Below are 19,427 nucleotides of genomic sequence, written 5' to 3' on the forward strand. Positions count from 1 at the left end.
TGAAACAGTCTTGATATGTTCTTCAAAAGAGAGATCAGTGTCCAGAGTAACGCCGAGGTCTTTCACAGTTTTATTTGAGACGTCTGTACAACCATTAAGATTGTCAGATTCAACAGAAGATCTCTTTGAATCCTCAGTTGTGCTTTTAGCATGTAAATCTTGGTGAGCCAAACTCCCACATTTGTTTTTAGATGCAAGCCAGCAAATCGACAACACAGCAGAGCTTTATTTTCAGCACCATGGAGTGAATCCTTACCACAGCTACACCTGCTTATCAGCAGAGCCTTGTCTGGCAGCAAAACAATTATTTCAGTCTCGTTCACTGCCTTTTTAAAAACCTTGCTGATATGGCTGACTTGCTTAAACAACTGCCAATTGAGATGTACAAACTATGGCATAAGGGAACGATGAGCGGATAACAGGCAATCTGTCATTTTGATTAAGACATTAATGAGCGAGTTAAGAGGGACGTAGCCAATATATCTATTTGTTCAGCACTTTTGAAATGTACAGCGACAGAATTCAGAACATTGGTCATTCTTGCAGTATTCTCCCTGTACACCAAGTCAGAACTGTAGGATAAATACAGGGGGCATATAAGCAGACAATGAAAGCTCTTAAAATATTATATGATGACATTTCTCTAAAACAGGCTATAGGCACCACCAAGTCAGAACAGTAGGCTAAGTTATGAGGGGAAAGGGACCAAAATATCAGGGGGAATCACATGAGCTACTAACATATTAGTACACAACATACACTTACCTAATATTACTTATCTACAGTATACATATCTCACTGACATATTACTACACAACATACACTTAGTATTACTCTCTTATCTACAGTATACATATCTCACTGACATATTACTACACAACATACACTTAGTATTACTCTCTTATCTACAGTATACATATCTCCCTGGCATATTACTACACAACATACACTTAGTATTACTCTCTTATCTACAGTATACATATCTCCCTGACATATTACTACACAACATACACTTAGTATTACTCTCTTATCTACAGTATACATATCTCACTGACATATTACATCATTTATGCAGCAGCATACACAAAATCTTTGAACTCACCTTGTTATGCTGTGCCCACTTGAACAGGAAGGTGACAGGACGGTCCTTGTGTCTCTCATCAAACTTTGTCATCAAAGTCTGGCATTCTCTGAATTTATGGTGCTTTCAAGACAACTGGGAAGGTTGAGTAATGACGTCAGCGATCTTCAGGTCGAAGCTTCAGACTTTTCTGGGCCTTGGTGTTGCATGTGAATGTTTATCATTTTAAGCATGGAAAATAAACCCTTAAACCCAGTGTCACCAGAAAAGCACCCCCATAACATCTCACCTCCTCCTCCATGCTTCACGGAGAACCACACATGCGGAGATCATCCGTTCACCTACTCTGCGTCTCACAAAGAGACAGAGGTTGGAACCAAAAATCTCAAATTTGGACTCATCAGACCAAAGGACAGACTTCCACCAGTCTAATGTCCACTGCTCGTGTTTCTTGGCCCAAGCAAGTCTCTTCTTCTTATGGGTGTCCTTTAGTAGTGGTTTCTTTGCAGCAATTCAACCATGAAGGCCTGATTCACACAGTCTCCTCTGAACAGTTGAGATGTGTCTGTTACTTGAACTATGTGAAGCATTTGTTTGTGCTGCAATTTCTAAGGCTGGTAACTCTAATGAACTTATCCTCTACAGCAGAGGTAACTCTGTAACCTTTCGGTTACTAGTCCAACTCTCTAACCACTAGGCTACCCTGCCGCCCCATAGAGGGCTTAAAGTAATGATGGACTGTTGTTTCTCTTTGATTATTTGAGCTGTTCTTGCCATAATATGGACTTGGTCTTTTACCAAATAGGGCCATCTTCTGTATACCACCCCTACCATGTCACAACATAACGGGTTGGCTCAAATGTGTCAAGAAGGAACAAAATTCCACAAATGAACTTTTAGCAAGGCACACCTGTTAATTTAAATGCATTAAGCTGGTTGAGAGAATGCCAAGAGTGTGCAACGCTTTCATCGAGGCAAAGGGTGGCTACTTTGAATAATCTCAAATATAAAATATATTTAGATTGTTTAACACTTTTTTGGTTACTACATGATTCCATATGTGTTATTTCATAGTTGTGATGTCTTCACTATTATTCTACAATGCAGAAAATAGTAAAAAATAAAGAAAAACCCTTGAATGAGTAGGTGTGTCCCAACTTATGACTGGTACTGTATATACACCTGCCCTTGATGACGGGTCGCCACTTGGAATCATGTATTGAGTGTTGGGAGTTCATGTTACTTCCTTCATTTTACTGCCAGATATTTTTGCATTAGTTAGATACAACAGTCAGAACGACAGTTACAGGTATGAAGGGGTTTAGTTTCAGTTATGTATTTTATTCAGTGTTCATGTATTCTATGGTTTTGTATTGACTCATGGCCTCTGTGTGTTCCTGTGAGTGTGTATGTGTGAAAAACAATAACAGGGTTTTGTGTGTTCTAGGTTGAAGATTTTCTCTGAGGAAAGTGTACCACTGTTCGGACCTCCCCTCCCCTCACCACCTGTGTTTACAGACCACCAAGAATTCAGGGACTTTGTGTTAGTCAAACGTAAGACCATGGACTTACTCTCCAAACTGTTTACACCTCTACTGTTTACACCTCTAAGGTTTAGATCTCTTCTGTTTACAGTTCTCCTGTTACACCTCTACTGTTTACAGTCCTACTTTACACCTCTACTGTTTACACCTCTTAAGGTTTAGACCTCTTCTGTTTACAGTTCTCCTGTTACACCTCTACTGTTTACAGTCCTACTTTACACCTCTACTGTTTACAGTCCTACTTTACACCTCTACTGTTTACACCTCTTAAGGTTTAGACCTCTTCTGTTTACAGTTCTCCTGTTACACCTCTACTTTTTACAGTTCTCCTGTTACACCTCTACTGTTTACAGTTCTCCTGTTACACCTCTACTGTTTACAGTTCTACTTTACACCTCTACTGTTTACAGTCCTACTTTACACCTCTACTGTTTACAGTCCTACTTTACACCTCTACTGTTTACACCTCTTAAGGTTTAGACCTCTTCTGTTTACAGTTCTCCTGTTACACCTCTACTGTTTACAGTCCTACTTTACACCTCTACTGTTTACAGTCCTACTTTACACCTCTACTGTTTACACCTCTTAAGGTTTAGACCTCTTCTGTTTACAGTTCTCCTGTTACACCTCTACTGTTTACAGTTCTCCTGTTACACCTCTACTGTTTACAGTTCTACTGTTACACCTCTACTGTTTACAGTTCTCCTGTTACACCTCTACTGTTTACAGTCCTACTTTACACCTCTACTGTTTACAGTCCTACTGTTACACCTCTACTGTTTACACCTCTTAAGGTTTAGACCTCTTCTGTTTACAGTTCTCCTGTTACACCTCTACTGTTTACAGTTCTCCTGTTACACCTCTACTGTTTACAGTCCTACTGTTACACCTCTACTGTTTACAGTTCTACTGTTACACCTCTACTGTTTACAGTTCTCCTGTTACACCTCTACTGTTTACAGTCCTACTTTACACCTCTACTGTTTACAGTCCTACTGTTACACCTCTACTGTTTACACCTCTTAAGGTTTAGACCTCTTCTGTTTACAGTTCTCCTGTTACACCTCTACTGTTTACAGTTCTCCTGTTACACCTCTACTGTTTACAGTCCTACTGTTACACCTCTACTGTTTACACCTCTACTGTTTACAGTTCTCCTGTTACACCTCTACTGTTTACAGTTCTCCTGTTACACCTCTACTGTTTACAATTCTCCTGTTACACCTCTACTGTTTACAATTCTCCTGTTACACCTCTACTGTTTACAGTTCTCCTGTTACATCTCTACTGTTTACAGTCCTACTGGTACACCTCTACTCTTTACACCTCTACTGTTACACCTCTACTGTTTACAGTTCTCCTGTTACACCTCTACTGTTTACAGCTCTCCTGTTACACCTCTACTGTTTACAATTCTCCTGTTACACCTCTACAGTTTAAAGTTCTCCTGTTACACCTCTACTGTTTACAGTCCTACTGTTACAACTCTACTGTTTACACCTCTACTGTTTACAGTTCTCCTGTTACACCTCTACTGTTTACAGTCCTACTGTTACACCTCTACTGTTTACAGTCCTACTGTTACATCTCTACTGTTTACAATTCTCCTGTTACACCTCTACTGTTTACAATTCTCCTGTTACACCTCTACTGTTTACAGTTCTCCTGTTACATCTCTACTGTTTACAGTCCTACTGGTACACCTCTACTGTTTACAGTCCTACTGTTACAACTCTACTGTTTACACCTCTACTGTTTACAGTTCTCCTGTTACACCTCTACTGTTTACAGTCCTACTGTTACACCTCTACTGTTTACAGTCCTACTGTTACACCTCTACTGTTTACAATTCTCCTGTTACACCTCTACTGTTTACAATTCTCCTGTTACACCTCTACTGTTTACAGTTCTCCTGTTACATCTCTACTGTTTACAGTCCTACTGGTACACCTCTACTGTTTACACCTCTACTGTTACACCTCTACTGTTTACAGTTCTCCTGTTACACCTCTACTGTTTACAGCTCTCCTGTTACACCTCTACTGTTTACAATTCTCCTGTTACACCTCTACTGTTTAAAGTTCTCCTGTTACACCTCTACTGTTTACAGTCCTACTGTTACAACTCTACTGTTTACAACTCTACTGTTTACAGTTCTCCTGTTACACCTCTACTGTTTACAGTCCTACTGTTACACCTCTACTGTTTACAGTCCTACTGTTACACCTCTACTGTTTACAGTTCTCCTGTTACACCTCTACTGTTTACAGTCCTCCTGTCACACCTCTACTGTTTACAGTACTACTGTTACACCTCTACTGTTTACAGTCATCCTGTCACACCTCTACTGTTTACAGTCCTACTGTTACATCTCTACTGTTTACAGTACTACTGTTACACCTCTACTGTTTACAGTTGTCCTGTTACACCTCTACTGTTTACAGTTGTCCTGTTACACCTCTACTGTTTACAGTTGTCCTGTTACACCTCTACTGTTTACAGTCCTACTGTTACACCTCTACTGTTTACAGTTGTCCTGTTACACCTCTACTGTTTACAGTTGTCCTGTTACACCTCTACTGTTTACAGTTGTCCTGTTACACCTCTACTGTTTACAGTTCTCCTATTACACCTCTACTGTTTACAGTTCTCCTGTTACACCTCTACTGTTTACAGTCCTACTGTTACAGCTCTACTGTTTACAGTACTACTGTTACACCTCTACTGTTTACAGTTCTCCTGTTACACCTCTACTGTTTACAGTTCTCCTGTTACACCTCTACTGTTTACAGTACTACTGTTACACCTCTACAGTTTACAGTACTGCTGTTACACCTCTACTGTTTACAGTACTACTGTTACACCTCTACAGTTTACAGTACTACTGTTACACCTCTACTGTTTACAGTACTACTGTTACACCTCTACTGTTTACAGTACTACTGTTACACCTCTACAGTTTACAGTACTGCTGTTACACCTCTACTGTTTACAGTACTACTGTTACACCTCTACAGTTTACAGTACTGCTGTTACACCTCTACTGTTTACAGTACTACTGTTACACCTCTACAGTTTACAGTACTGCTGTTACACCTCTACTGTTTACAGTACTACTGTTACACCTCTACTGTTTACAGTACTACTGTTACACCTCTACTCATGCATTGTAATGACAAATTTGTTTAACTTTATCTAGTGTTTATCGTATGTACATGTACGTCACAAATGTTTTAAGATGATGTCACACATAAAGAGTGAATAAAAGCGACACCCTCCTTTGTATAGGCCTCTAAGTAGATATGTGTGACCAAAATAGTTGTCTAGTGGGGTTAGAAGTCTGGATGGTTGTAGTTCTAGGCTTTCTTCAAGGCCCACCACAGAAATTGCCCCACCTATTTAGAGTACTTCCTGTCCTAGAACGGAAAGTCTTGTTTAGGTTCCACCTCGAAGAATGACGCACGCTGCTAATACATATCAGGAATTGGAGGTGGGAATGTTGTGTGGGTTTCCACGTGGAGCAGAGGAATAACAACAAATAGTATGTGAGCACCTGCTCGTCCAACGTCTGATCCCAAAATCATGGGCATTAGTATAGAGTTGGTCCCCCTTTGCTGCTATAACAGCCTACACTCTTCAAATCAAATCAAGGTGTATTTGTCTCACGTGTGCCGAATACAACAGGTGTAAACCTTACAGTGAAATGCTTACTTACAGGCTGTAACCAATGGTGCCAAAAAAGTGTGTGTGTGTGTGTGTGTGTGTGTGTGTGTGTGTGTGTGTGTGTGTGTGTGTGTGTGTGTGTGTGTGTGTGTGTGTGTGTGTGTGTGTGTGTGTGTGTGTGTGTGTGTGTGTGTGTGTGTGTGTGTGTGTGTGTGTGTGTGTGTGTGTAAAGAAATAAAACAACAGTAGAAAGACATTTGAAAAAAGAGTAGCAAGGCTATATACAGACACCTGTTAGTCAGGCTTATTGAGGTAGTATGTACATGTAGGTATCGTTTAAGTGACTGTGCATATATGATGAACAGAGAGTAGCAGTAGTGTAAAAGAGGGGTTGGTGGGTGGTGGGACTCAATGCAGATTGCCCGGTTAGCCAATGTGCGGGAGCACTGGTTCGTCGGGCCAATTGAGGTAGTATGTACATGAATGTATAGTTAAAGTGACTAAACATATAAGATAAACAGAGAAACTGGGTTGGCTTTCCACTAGATGTTGGAACATTGCTGCTGGGACTTGGGGCAGGCGCTGATGTTGGGCAATTAGGCCTGGCTTGCAGTCAGCATTCCAATTCATCACAAAGGTGTTCGATGTGGTTGAGGTCAGGGCTCTGTGCAGGCCAGTCAGGTTCTTCCACACCAATCTCGACAAACCGTTTCTGTGTGGACCTTGCTTTGTGCACGGGGCCATTGTCATGGTGAAACAGGAAAGGGCCTTCCCCAAATTGTTGCCACAAAGTTGGAAGCACAGAATCGTCTACAATATAATTTTATGCAGTAGTGTTAAGATTTCCATTCACTGGAACTAAGGGGCCTAGTCGGAAACCATGAAAAACAGCCACAGACCATTATTCCTCCTCCACCATGCATTGGGGCAGGTAATATTCTCCTGGCATCTGCCAAACCCAGTCTGTCGGACTGCCAGACGGTTAAGCGTGATTCATCACTCCAGAGAACTCATTTCCACTGCTCCAGGGTTCAATGCCAGTGCGATTTACACCACTCTAGCTGACGCTTGGCATTACTCACAGTGAACTTAGGCTTGTGTGCGGCTGCTCGGCCATGGAAAACCATTTCATGAAGCTCCCGATGAACAGTTATTGTGCTGACATTGCTTCTAGAGGCAGTTTGGAACTCAATAGTGACTGTTGTAACCGAGGACAGACAATTTTTACGATCTACGCACTTCAGAATTTGTCAGTCCAGTTCTGTGAGCTTGTGTGGCCTACCACTTCACAGCTGAGTCGTTGTTGCTCCTAGACGTCTCCACTTCACAATAACAGCACTTACAGTTGGCCGGGGTAGCTCTAGCAGGGCAGAAATTTGACGAACTGACTAGTTGGAAAGGTGGCATCCTGTGACAGTGCCATTTTGAAAGTCACTGAGCTTTTCAGTAAGGCCATTCTACTGCCAGTGTTTGTCTATGGAGATTGCATGGCGGTGTGCTTGATTTTATACAACGGTCAGCAACGGGTGTGTCTGAAATAGAATCCACTCATTTGAAGGGTCATGTAGTATATCAATCCATTATCTAAATTGCGGCCAAAAATGATTTAGGATCAATGGAATGGTCGAAAATTAGAGAAGAGCAAAGAGTCGGAAGAGGAAGCGAGACACCCAACTCAGCTTTTTTCTCGTTCATTAAAAGTAATTGATTTAAGTAGACCAGACACAGCTGCTATTGCAATGGTGTCTATGGGAGACGCACCCCGTTAAGTAGACCAGTGAAATATCTTGATTTATCCATCATCTTTGTTATAGCCAGAGATGATCTACACTGCTCAAAAAAATAAAGGGAACACTAAAATAATAATGAATGAAATATTGTTATTGAATACTTTTTTCTTTACATAGTTGAATGTGCTGACAACAAAATCACACAAAGATTATCAATGGAAATCAAATTGATCAACCCATGGAGGTCTGGATTTGGAGTGACACTCAAAATTAAAGTGGAAAACCACACTACAGGCTGATCCAACTTTGATGTAATGTCCTTAAAACAAGTCTAAATGAGGCTCAGTAGTGTGTGTGGCCTCCACGTGCCTGTATGACTTCCCTACAACGCCTGGGCATGCTCCTGATGAGGTGGTGGATGGTCTCCTGAGGGATCTCCTCCCAGACCTGGAATAAAGCATCCGCCAACTCCTGGACAGTCTGTGGTGCAAAGTGGCGTTGGTGGATGGAGTGAGACAGGATGTCCCAGATGTGCTCAATTGGATTCAGGTCTGGGGAACGGGCGGGCCAGTCCATAGCATCAATGCCTTCCTCTTGCAGGAACTGCTGACACACTCCAGCCACATGAGGTCTAGCATTGTCTTGCATTAGGAGGAACCCAGGGCCAACCTCACCAGCATATGGTCTCACAAGGGGTCTGAGGATCTCATCTCGGTACCTAATGGCAGTCACTCTGGCAGTGCTCCTCCTGCTCCTCCTTGCACAAAGGCGGAGGTAGCGGTCCTGCTGCTGGGTTGTTGCCCTCCTACGGCCTCCTCCACATCTCCTGATGTACTGGCCTGTCTCCTGGTAGCGCCTCCATGCTCTGGACACTATGCTGACAGACACAGCAAACCTTCTTGCCACAGTTCGCATTGATGTGCCATCCTGGATGAGCTGCACTACCTGTGCCACTTGTGTGGGTTGTAGACTCCGTCTCATGCTACCACTAGAGTGAAAGCACCGCCAGCATTCAAAAGTGACCAAAACATCAGCCAGGAAGCATAGGAACTGAGAAGTGGTCTGTGGTCACCACCTGCAGAACCACTCCTTTATTTGGGGGTGTCTTGCTTAATTGCCTATAATTTCCACCTGTTGTCTATTCCATTTGCACAACAGCATGTGAAATTTATTGTCAATCAGTGTTGCTTCCTAAGTGGACAGTTTGATTTCACAGAAGTGTGATTGACTTGGAGTTACATTGTGTTGTTAAAGTGTTCCCTTTATTTTTTTGAGCAGTGTATTATACTGAGCAAACATATAACTGCAAAATGTTTCATGAGCTGAAATAAAAGATCCCAGACATTTTGGATACTAACACAAAGCTTATTTCTCTCAAATGTTCTGCACAAATTTGTTTGCATTCCTTTTAGTGAGCGTTGGCAAGATAATCCATCCACCTGAAAGCTGATTAAACTGCATGATCAATTCACAGGTGCACCTTGTGCTGGGGACAATTAAAGGCAAATCTAAAATGTGCAGTTTTGTCACACAACACAATGCCACAGATGTCTCAAGTTTTGAGGGAGCGTACAATTGGCATGCTGCCTGCAGGAATGTCCACCAGTGCTGTTGCCAGATAATTAAATCTTAATTTCCCTACTATAAACTGCCTCCAACATAATTTTAGAGAATTTGGAACTATGTCCAACCAGCCTCACAACTGCAGACCATGGGATGGCAGCATAGCCTAGTGGTTAGAGTGTTGGACTAGTAACCAAAAGGTTGCAAGATCAAATCCCAGAGCTGATAAGTAACAAACCTGTCATTCTGCCCCTGAACAGGCAGTTCCCACTGTTCCTAGGCTGTCATTGAAAATAAGAGTTTGTTCTTAACTGACTTGCCCTTAGTTAAGTACAATATGTATATATGTTTTTTAATGTAACCACGCCAGCCCAGGATCTCCACATCTAGCTTCTTCACCTGCGGGATCGTCTGAGACCAGCCACCAGGACAGCTGATGAGACTGTGGAGGGGTTGCTGAGGAGTATTTATGTCCTGTAATTAAGCCCTTTTGTGGGGAAAAACTCGTTCTGATTGGCTGGGCCTGGCTACCAAGGGGTGGGCCTATGCCCTCCCAGACCCACCCATGACTGCATCCCTGCCCAGTCATGTGAAATCCATAGTTTAGGGCCTAATAAATTATTACAATTGACTGATTTCCTTCTATGAATATCATATTGATATTAGTAAGATGTTGCGTTTATATTTTTGTTCAATATATATTGCTCAGCTCAGTCACGACTCGCAAACTTTGAAGGTGTTACTAATTAACAATGCCTTTCTGGTGGGTGACCATTCAAATAAAACCCAGGCCTGAAATTAAAAGTAGGCTAGAAATAATATACACCTAATTTCATAGGAAAGACACTTCATTGGCTCAAATTTGGAGAAGGCGGAAATTAGGTTTTGTCACAAGCCCAAATATATCCTACTTTGACTAAAATGATGACATATTGACTTACATCATTGAGCGACATCGTGGGTAATCTCTGACCATCATCTTTCAGCTCGAAAAAGTGGAGTTCTACTGGCGTGGGCGTTTCAGCTTTTTATGGTGATCAGTTTGGATGAGTGTGTGATTGTGTATGTTCTCACCATAACCCCCCCCCCCCTCTGTCCTATAGTAATCAATGGAGAGAAGGCCACCCTGGAGACGCCCACATTTGCCCAGAAGCGCCAACGGACCCTGGACATGCTGATCCGTTCCCTGTACCAAGACCTCATCCCCGACCTCCACAAGGTACAGCCCCGTCACACCCTACCTAACCCAGCCTGGTACAGCCCCGTCACACCCTACCTAACCCAGCCTGGTACAGCCCTGTCACACCCTACCTAACCCAGCCTGGTACAGCCCCATCACACCCTACCTAACCCAGCCTGGTACAGCCCCATCACACCCTACCTAACCCAGCCTGGTACAGCCCCATCACACCCTACCTAACCCAGCCTGGTACAGCCCTGTCACACCCTACCTAACCCAGCCTGGTACAGCCCGTCACACCCTACCTAACCCAGCCTGGTACAGCCCCGTCACACCCTACCTAACCCAGCCTGGTACAGCCCCGTCACACCCTACCTAACCCAGCCTGGTACAGCTCTGTCACACCCTACCTAACCCAGCCTGGTACAGCCCCATCACACCCTACCTAACCCAGCCTGGTACAGCCCCATCACACCCTACCTAACCCAGCCTGGTACAGCTCTGTCACACCCTACCTAACCCAGCCTGGTACAGCCCCGTCACACCCTACCTAACCCAGCCTGGTACAGCTCTGTCACACCCTACCTAACCCAGCCTGGTACAGCTCCATCACACCCTACCTAACCCAGCCTGGTACAGCCCCATCACACCCTACCTAACCCAGCCTGGTACAGCCCCATCACACCCTACCTAACCCAGCCTGGTACAGCCCCATCACACCCTACCTAACCCAGCCTGGTACAGCCCCGTCACACCCTACCTAACCCAGCCTGGTACAGCCCCGTCACACCCTACCTAACCCAGCCTGGTACAGCCCCCGTCACACCCTACCTAACCCAGTCTGGTACAGCTCTGTCACACCCTACCTAACCCAGCCTGGTACAGCTCTGTCACACCCTACCTAACCCAGCCTGGTACAGCCCCGTCACACCCTACCTAACCCAGCCTGGTACAGCCCCATCACACCCTACCTAACCCAGCCTGGTAAAGCCCCGTCACACCCTACCTAACCCAGCCTGGTACAGCCCCGTCACACCCTACCTAACCCAGCCTGGTACAGCCCCGTCACACCCTACCTAACCCAGCCTGGTACAGCCCCGTCACACCCTACCTAACCCAGCCTGGTACAGCCCCTTCACACCCTACCTAACCCAGCCTGGTACAGCCCCGTCACACCCTACCTAACCCAGCCTGGTACAGCCCCATGACACCCTACCTAACCCAGCCTGGTACAGCCCCGTCACACCCTACCTAACCCAGCCTGGTACAGCCCCGTCACACCTTACCTAACCCAGCCTGGTACAGCCCCGTGACACCCTACCTAACCCAGCCTGGTACAGCCCCGTCACACCCTACCTAACCCAGCCTGGTACAGCCCCGTCACACCCTACCTAACCCAGCCTGGTACAGCCCCGTCACACCCTACCTAACCCAGCCTGGTACAGCCCCGTCACACCCTACCTAACCCAGCCTGGTACAGCCCCGTCACACCCTACCTAACCCAGCCTGGTACAGCCCCGTCACACCCTACCTAACCCAGCCTGGTACAGCCTCGTCACACCCTACCTAACCCAGCCTGGTACAGCCTCGTCACACCCTACCTAACCCAGCCTGGTACAGCCCCGTCACACCCTACCTAACCCAGTCTGGCCTATCCATATTAGCCTACCTCTTCTCTCCTCTCCTCTCCTCTTCTCTCCTCTCCCCTCCCCTCTCTCCTCTCCCCTCCCCTCCCTTCTCTTCTCCTCTCCTCTTCTCTCTTCAAATCTTTCTATAATCCTCTGGGGACAGTTTCCCAGACACATATTAAGCCTTGGACTAAAAGAATGCACAATGAAGATTCTCCATTAAAAGTATCCTGTTACCTTACCTATGTGACAACACATATCTAATGGAGATAAAGAGGCTTAATCTGTGTTACCGAAACCGGCTAGGGAGTGATAGTATAGCTTCCCCTTTGCACCAGTTTCTAGTCACTGATCTGATCCAGCTTCTCTGGTCACTGTTTGTGCCACAGCCAGTTGAGCTACCTACTATTCTGAACCACTGCAGCTGTCCCCCTGACTACTGCAGACGGCATAACACTGGGACTAGGCACTGCAATGCTGACTTTCTGAGGGGGACTGTCTTTCTTCTCTCTCTGAACCTAATCTCTCTTTTGTTAACCTTCTCAATTTGTTTCTTTCTTTCCCTCTCTGATTCTCTCTTCCTCTCCTCTCTCTTTCTCTTTGTCTTTTATTTTCTCCCTCTCTTTTTCTGTCCCCTATCTCTCTCTCTAATCCTCCCATTCTTCTTTAAATATTCTGATATGACTCAGTCCTATACTGCTGCTAAGCTTCTGTCTTCACCCTGTCTCTGAGGGCCGCTTCTGTCTCTTTCTCTTCGTGTGTGTGTGTGTGTGTGTGTGTGTGTGTGTGTGTGTGTGTGTGTGTGTGTGTGTGTGTGTGTGTGTGTGTGTGTGTGTGTGTGTGTGTGTGTGTGTGTGTGTGTGTGCGTGCGTGCGTGCGTGCGTGCGTGCGTGCGTGCGTGCGTGCGTGCGTGCGTGGGTGGGTGCGTGCGTTTGTGTGTGTGTGCGCGTGCGTGTGTGTGTGCGCGCGCGTGCGTGTGTGTGTGTGTGTGCGTGTGCGTGTGCGTGTGCGTGTGTGTGTGTGTGCTGGTGTCCAATGTGCAGGTTCCCTTCTCTCCCCAGAACATGCTCAACAGACGCTCGTTTAGTGATGTGCTGCCGGAGTCGCCCAAGTCTGCCCGCAAGAAGGAAGAGGCACGACAGGCCGAGTTTGTCAGGATAGGACAGGTAATACACACACAGCTAGGACATACAGTACACCCACACTAACACACACACAGCTAGGACATACAGTACACCCACACTAACACACAAACACACACAGCTAGGACATACAGTACACCCACACTAACACACACACAGCTAGGACATACAGTACACCCACACTAACACACACACAGCTAGGACATACAGTACACCCACACTAACACACACACAGCTAGGACATACAGTACACCCACACTAACACACACACAGCTAGGACATACAGTACACCCACACTAACACACACACAGCTAGGACATACAGTACACCCACACTAACACACACACAGCTAGGACATACAGTACACCCACACTAACACACACACAGCTAGGACATACAGTACACCCACACTAACACACACACACAGCTAGGACATACAGTACACCCACACTAACACACAAACAGCTAGGACATACAGTACACCCACACTACACCCACACACACACACAGCTAGGACATACAGTACACCCACACTAACACACACACAGCTAGGACATACAGTACACCCACACTAACACACACACAGCTAGGACATACAGTACACCCACACTAACACACACACAGCTAGGACATACAGTACACCCACACTAACACACACAGCTAGGACATACAGTACACCCACACTAACACACACACAGCTAGGACATACAGTACACCCACACTAACACACACACAGCTAGGACATACAGTACACCCACACTAACACACACACAGCTAGGACATACAGTACACCCACACTAACACACACACAGCTAGGACATACAGTACACCCACACTAACACACACACAGCTAGGACATACAGTACACCCACACTAACACACACAGCTAGGACATACAGTACACCCACACTAACACACACACAGCTAGGACATACAGTACACCCACACTAACACACACACAGCTAGGACATACAGTACACCCACACTAACACACACACAGCTAGGACATACAGTACACCCACACTAACACACACACAGCTAGGACATACAGTACACCCACACTAACACACACACAGCTAGGACATACAGTACACCCACACTAACACACACACAGCTAGGACATACAGTACACCCACACTAACACACACACAGCTAGGACATACAGTACACCCACACTAACACACACACAGCTAGGACATACAGTACACCCACACTAACACACACACAGCTAGGACATACAGTACACCCACACTAACACACAAACAGCTAGGACATACAGTACACCCACACTAACACACACACAGCTAGGACATACAGTACACCCACACTAACACACACACAGCTAGGACATACAGTACACCCACACTAACACACAAACAGCTAGGACATACAGTACACCCACACTAACACACACACAGCTAGGACATACAGTACACCCACACTAACACACAAACAGCTAGGACATACAGTACACCCACACTAACACACACACAGCTAGGACATACAGTACACCCACACTAACACACAAACAGCTAGGACATACAGTACACCCACACTAACACACACACAGCTAGGACATACAGTACACCCACACTAACACACACACAGCTAGGACATACAGTACACCCACACTAACACACAAACAGCTAGGACATACAGTACACCCACACTAACACACAGCTAGGACATACAGTACACCCACACTAACACACACACAGCTAGGACACCCACACTAACACACACACAGCTAGGACATACAGTACACCCACACTAACACACACACAGCTAGGACATACAGTACACCCACACTAACACACACACAGCTAGGACATACAGTACACCCACACTAACACACAAACAGCTAGGACATACAGTACACCCACACTAACACACACACAGCTAGGACATACAGTACACCCACACTAACACACAAACAGCTAGGACATACAGTACACCCACACTAACACACACACAGCTAGGACATACAGTACACCCACACTAACACACAAACAGCTAGGACATACAGTACACCCACACTAACACACACACAGCTAGGACATACAGTACACCCACACTAACACACACACAGCTAGGACATACAGTACACCCACACTAACACACAAACAGCTAGGACATACAGTACACCCACACTAACACACAGCTAGGACATACAGTACACCCACACTAACACACACACAGCTAGGACACCCACACTAACACACACACAGCTAGGACATACAGTACACCCACACTAACACACACACAGCTAGGACATACAGTACACCCACACTAACACACACACAGCTAGGACATACAGTACACCCACACTAACACACACAGCTAGGACATACAGTACACCCACACTAACACACACACAGCTAGGACATACAGTACACCCACACTAACACACACACAGCTAGGACATACAGTACACCCACACTAACACACACACAGCTAGGACATACAGTACACCCACACTAACACACACACAGCTAGGACATACAGTACACCCACACTAACACACACACAGCTAGGACATACAGTACACCCACACTAACACACACACAGCTAGGACATACAGTACACCCACACTAACACACACACAGCTAGGACATACAGTACACCCACACTAACACACACACAGCTAGGACATACAGTACACCCACACTAACACACACACAGCTAGGACATACAGTACACCCACACTAACTCACACACAGCTAGGACATACAGTACACCCACACTAACACACACACAGCTAGGACATACAGTACACCCACACTAACACACACACAGCTAGGACACCCACACTAACACACACACAGCTAGGACATACAGTACACCCACACTAACACACACACAGCTAGGACATACAGTACACCCACACTAACACACACACAGCTAGGACATACAGTACACCCACACTAACACACAAACAGCTAGGACATACAGTACACCCACACTAACACACAAACAGCTAGGACATACAGTACACCCACACTAACACACAAACAGCTAGGACATACAGTACACCCACACTAACACACAAACACACACAGCTAGGACATTCAGTACACCCACACTAACACACACAGCTAGGACATACAGTACACCCACACTAACACACACACAGCTAGGACATACAGTACACCCACACTAACACACACACACACACACAGCTAGGACATACAGTACACCCACACTAACACACACAGCTAGGACATACAGTACACCCACACTAACACACACACAGCTAGGACATACAGTACACCCACACTAACACACACACAGCTAGGACATACAGTACACCCACACTAACACACACACACACACACAGCTAGGACATACAGTACACCCACACTAACACACACACAGCTAGGACATACAGTACACCCACACTAACACACACACAGCTAGGACATACAGTACACCCACACTAACACACACACAGCTAGGACATACAGTACACCCACACTAACACACAGCTAGGACATACAGTACACCCACACTAACACACAGCTAGGACATACAGTACACCCACACTAACACACAGCTAGGACATACAGTACACCCACACTAACACACAAACAGCTAGGACATACAGTACACCCACACTAACACACACACAGCTAGGACATACAGTACACCCACACTAACACACAGGACATACAGTACACCCACACTAACACACAGCTAGGACATACAGTACACCCACACTAACACACAAACAGCTAGGACATACAGTACACCCACACTAACACACACACAGCTAGGACATACAGTACACCCACACTAACACACACACAGCTAGGACATACAGTACACCCACACTAACACACACACACACACACAGCTAGGACATACAGTACACCCACACTAACACACACACACACACACAGCTAGGACATACAGTACACCCACACTAACACACACACAGCTAGGACATACAGTACACCCACACTAACACACACACAGCTAGGACATACAGTACACCCACACTAACACACACACAGCTAGGACATACAGTACACCCACACTAACACACACACAGCTAGGACATACAGTACACCCACACTAACACACAGCTAGGACATACAGTACACCCACACTAACACACAGCTAGGACATACAGTACACCCACACTAACACACAGCTAGGACATACAGTACACCCACACTAACACACAAACAGCTAGGACATACAGTACACCCACACTAACACACACACAGCTAGGACATACAGTACACCCACACTAACACACAGGACATACAGTACACCCACACTAACACACAGCTAGGACATACAGTACACCCACACTAACACACAAACAGCTAGGACATACAGTACACCCACACTAACACACACACAGCTAGGACATACAGTACACCCACACTAACACACACACAGCTAGGACATACAGTACACCCACACTAACACACAGCTAGGACATACAGTACACCCACACTAACACACACACAGCTAGGACATACAGTACACCCACACTAACACACAGCTAGGACATACAGTACACCCACACTAACACACAGCTAGGACATACAGTACACCCACACTAACACACAGCTAGGACATACAGTACACCCACACTAACACACAAACAGCTAGGACATACAGTACACCCACACTAACACACACACAGCTAGGACATACAGTACACCCACACTAACACACAGGACATACAGTACACCCACACTAACACACAGCTAGGACATACAGTACACCCACACTAACACACAAACAGCTAGGACATACAGTACACCCACACTAACACACACACAGCTAGGACATACAGTACACCCACACTAACACACACACAGCTAGGACATACAGTACACCCACACTAACACACAGCTAGGACATACAGTACACCCACACTAACACACACACAGCTAGGACATACAGTACACCCACACTAACACACAAACAGCTAGGACATACAGTACACCCACACTAACACACACACAGCTAGGACATACAGTACACCCACACTAACACACAGCTAGGACATACAGTACACCCACACTAACACACACACAGCTAGGACATACAGTACACCCACACTAACACACAGCTAGGACATACAGTACACCCACACTAACACACACACAGCTAGGACATACAGTACACCCACACTAACACACACACAGCTAGGACATACAGTACACCCACACTAACACACACACAGCTAGGACATACAGTACACCCACACTAACACACAGCTAGGACATACAGTACACCCACACTAACACACACACAGCTAGGACATACAGTACACCCACACTAACACACAGCTAGGACATACAGTACACCCACACTAACACACAAACAGCTAGGACATACAGTACACCCACACTAACACACACACAGCTAGGACATACAGTACACCCACACTAACACACAGCTAGGACAATCCAAAAAGTCACAACGACAGAATGCACCGGAGCAAGTTCAATGTTTACATTGACTTGGAGTTACATTGTGTTGTTTAAGTGTACCCTTTATTTTATTGCCAAAGAAAGTGAAATAGATAATAAACAAAAGTGAAATAAACAATATAACAGTACACTTACAAAAAGAATAAAGACATTTCAATTGTCCTATTATGTATATCTACAGTGTTGTAATGATGTACAAATAGTTAAAGTATCAAAGGGAGAATAAATCAACATTAATATGTGTTGTATTTACAATGGTGTTTGTTCTTCACTGGCTGCCCTTTTCTTGTGGCAACAGGTCACAAATCTTGCTGCTATGATGGAAAACTAAAGTATTTCACCCAATAGATATGGGAGTTTATCAAAATAGGATTTGTTTTTCGAATTCTTTGTGGGTCTGTGTAATCTGAGGAAATATGTGTCTCTAATATGGCCATACATTT

General features: G+C 45.3%; 1 pseudogene; it reads left to right on the forward strand.

Annotated features, from left to right (window-relative positions):
* LOC124025689 overlaps positions 1-19,427 on the forward strand; it is a 68,513-nt pseudogene that overhangs the window by 4,548 nt on the left and 44,538 nt on the right.

The sequence above is a fragment of the Oncorhynchus gorbuscha genome, unplaced genomic scaffold, assembly GCF_021184085.1.
Source record: "Oncorhynchus gorbuscha isolate QuinsamMale2020 ecotype Even-year unplaced genomic scaffold, OgorEven_v1.0 Un_scaffold_2349, whole genome shotgun sequence".
Taxonomy (NCBI): domain Eukaryota; kingdom Metazoa; phylum Chordata; class Actinopteri; order Salmoniformes; family Salmonidae; genus Oncorhynchus; species Oncorhynchus gorbuscha.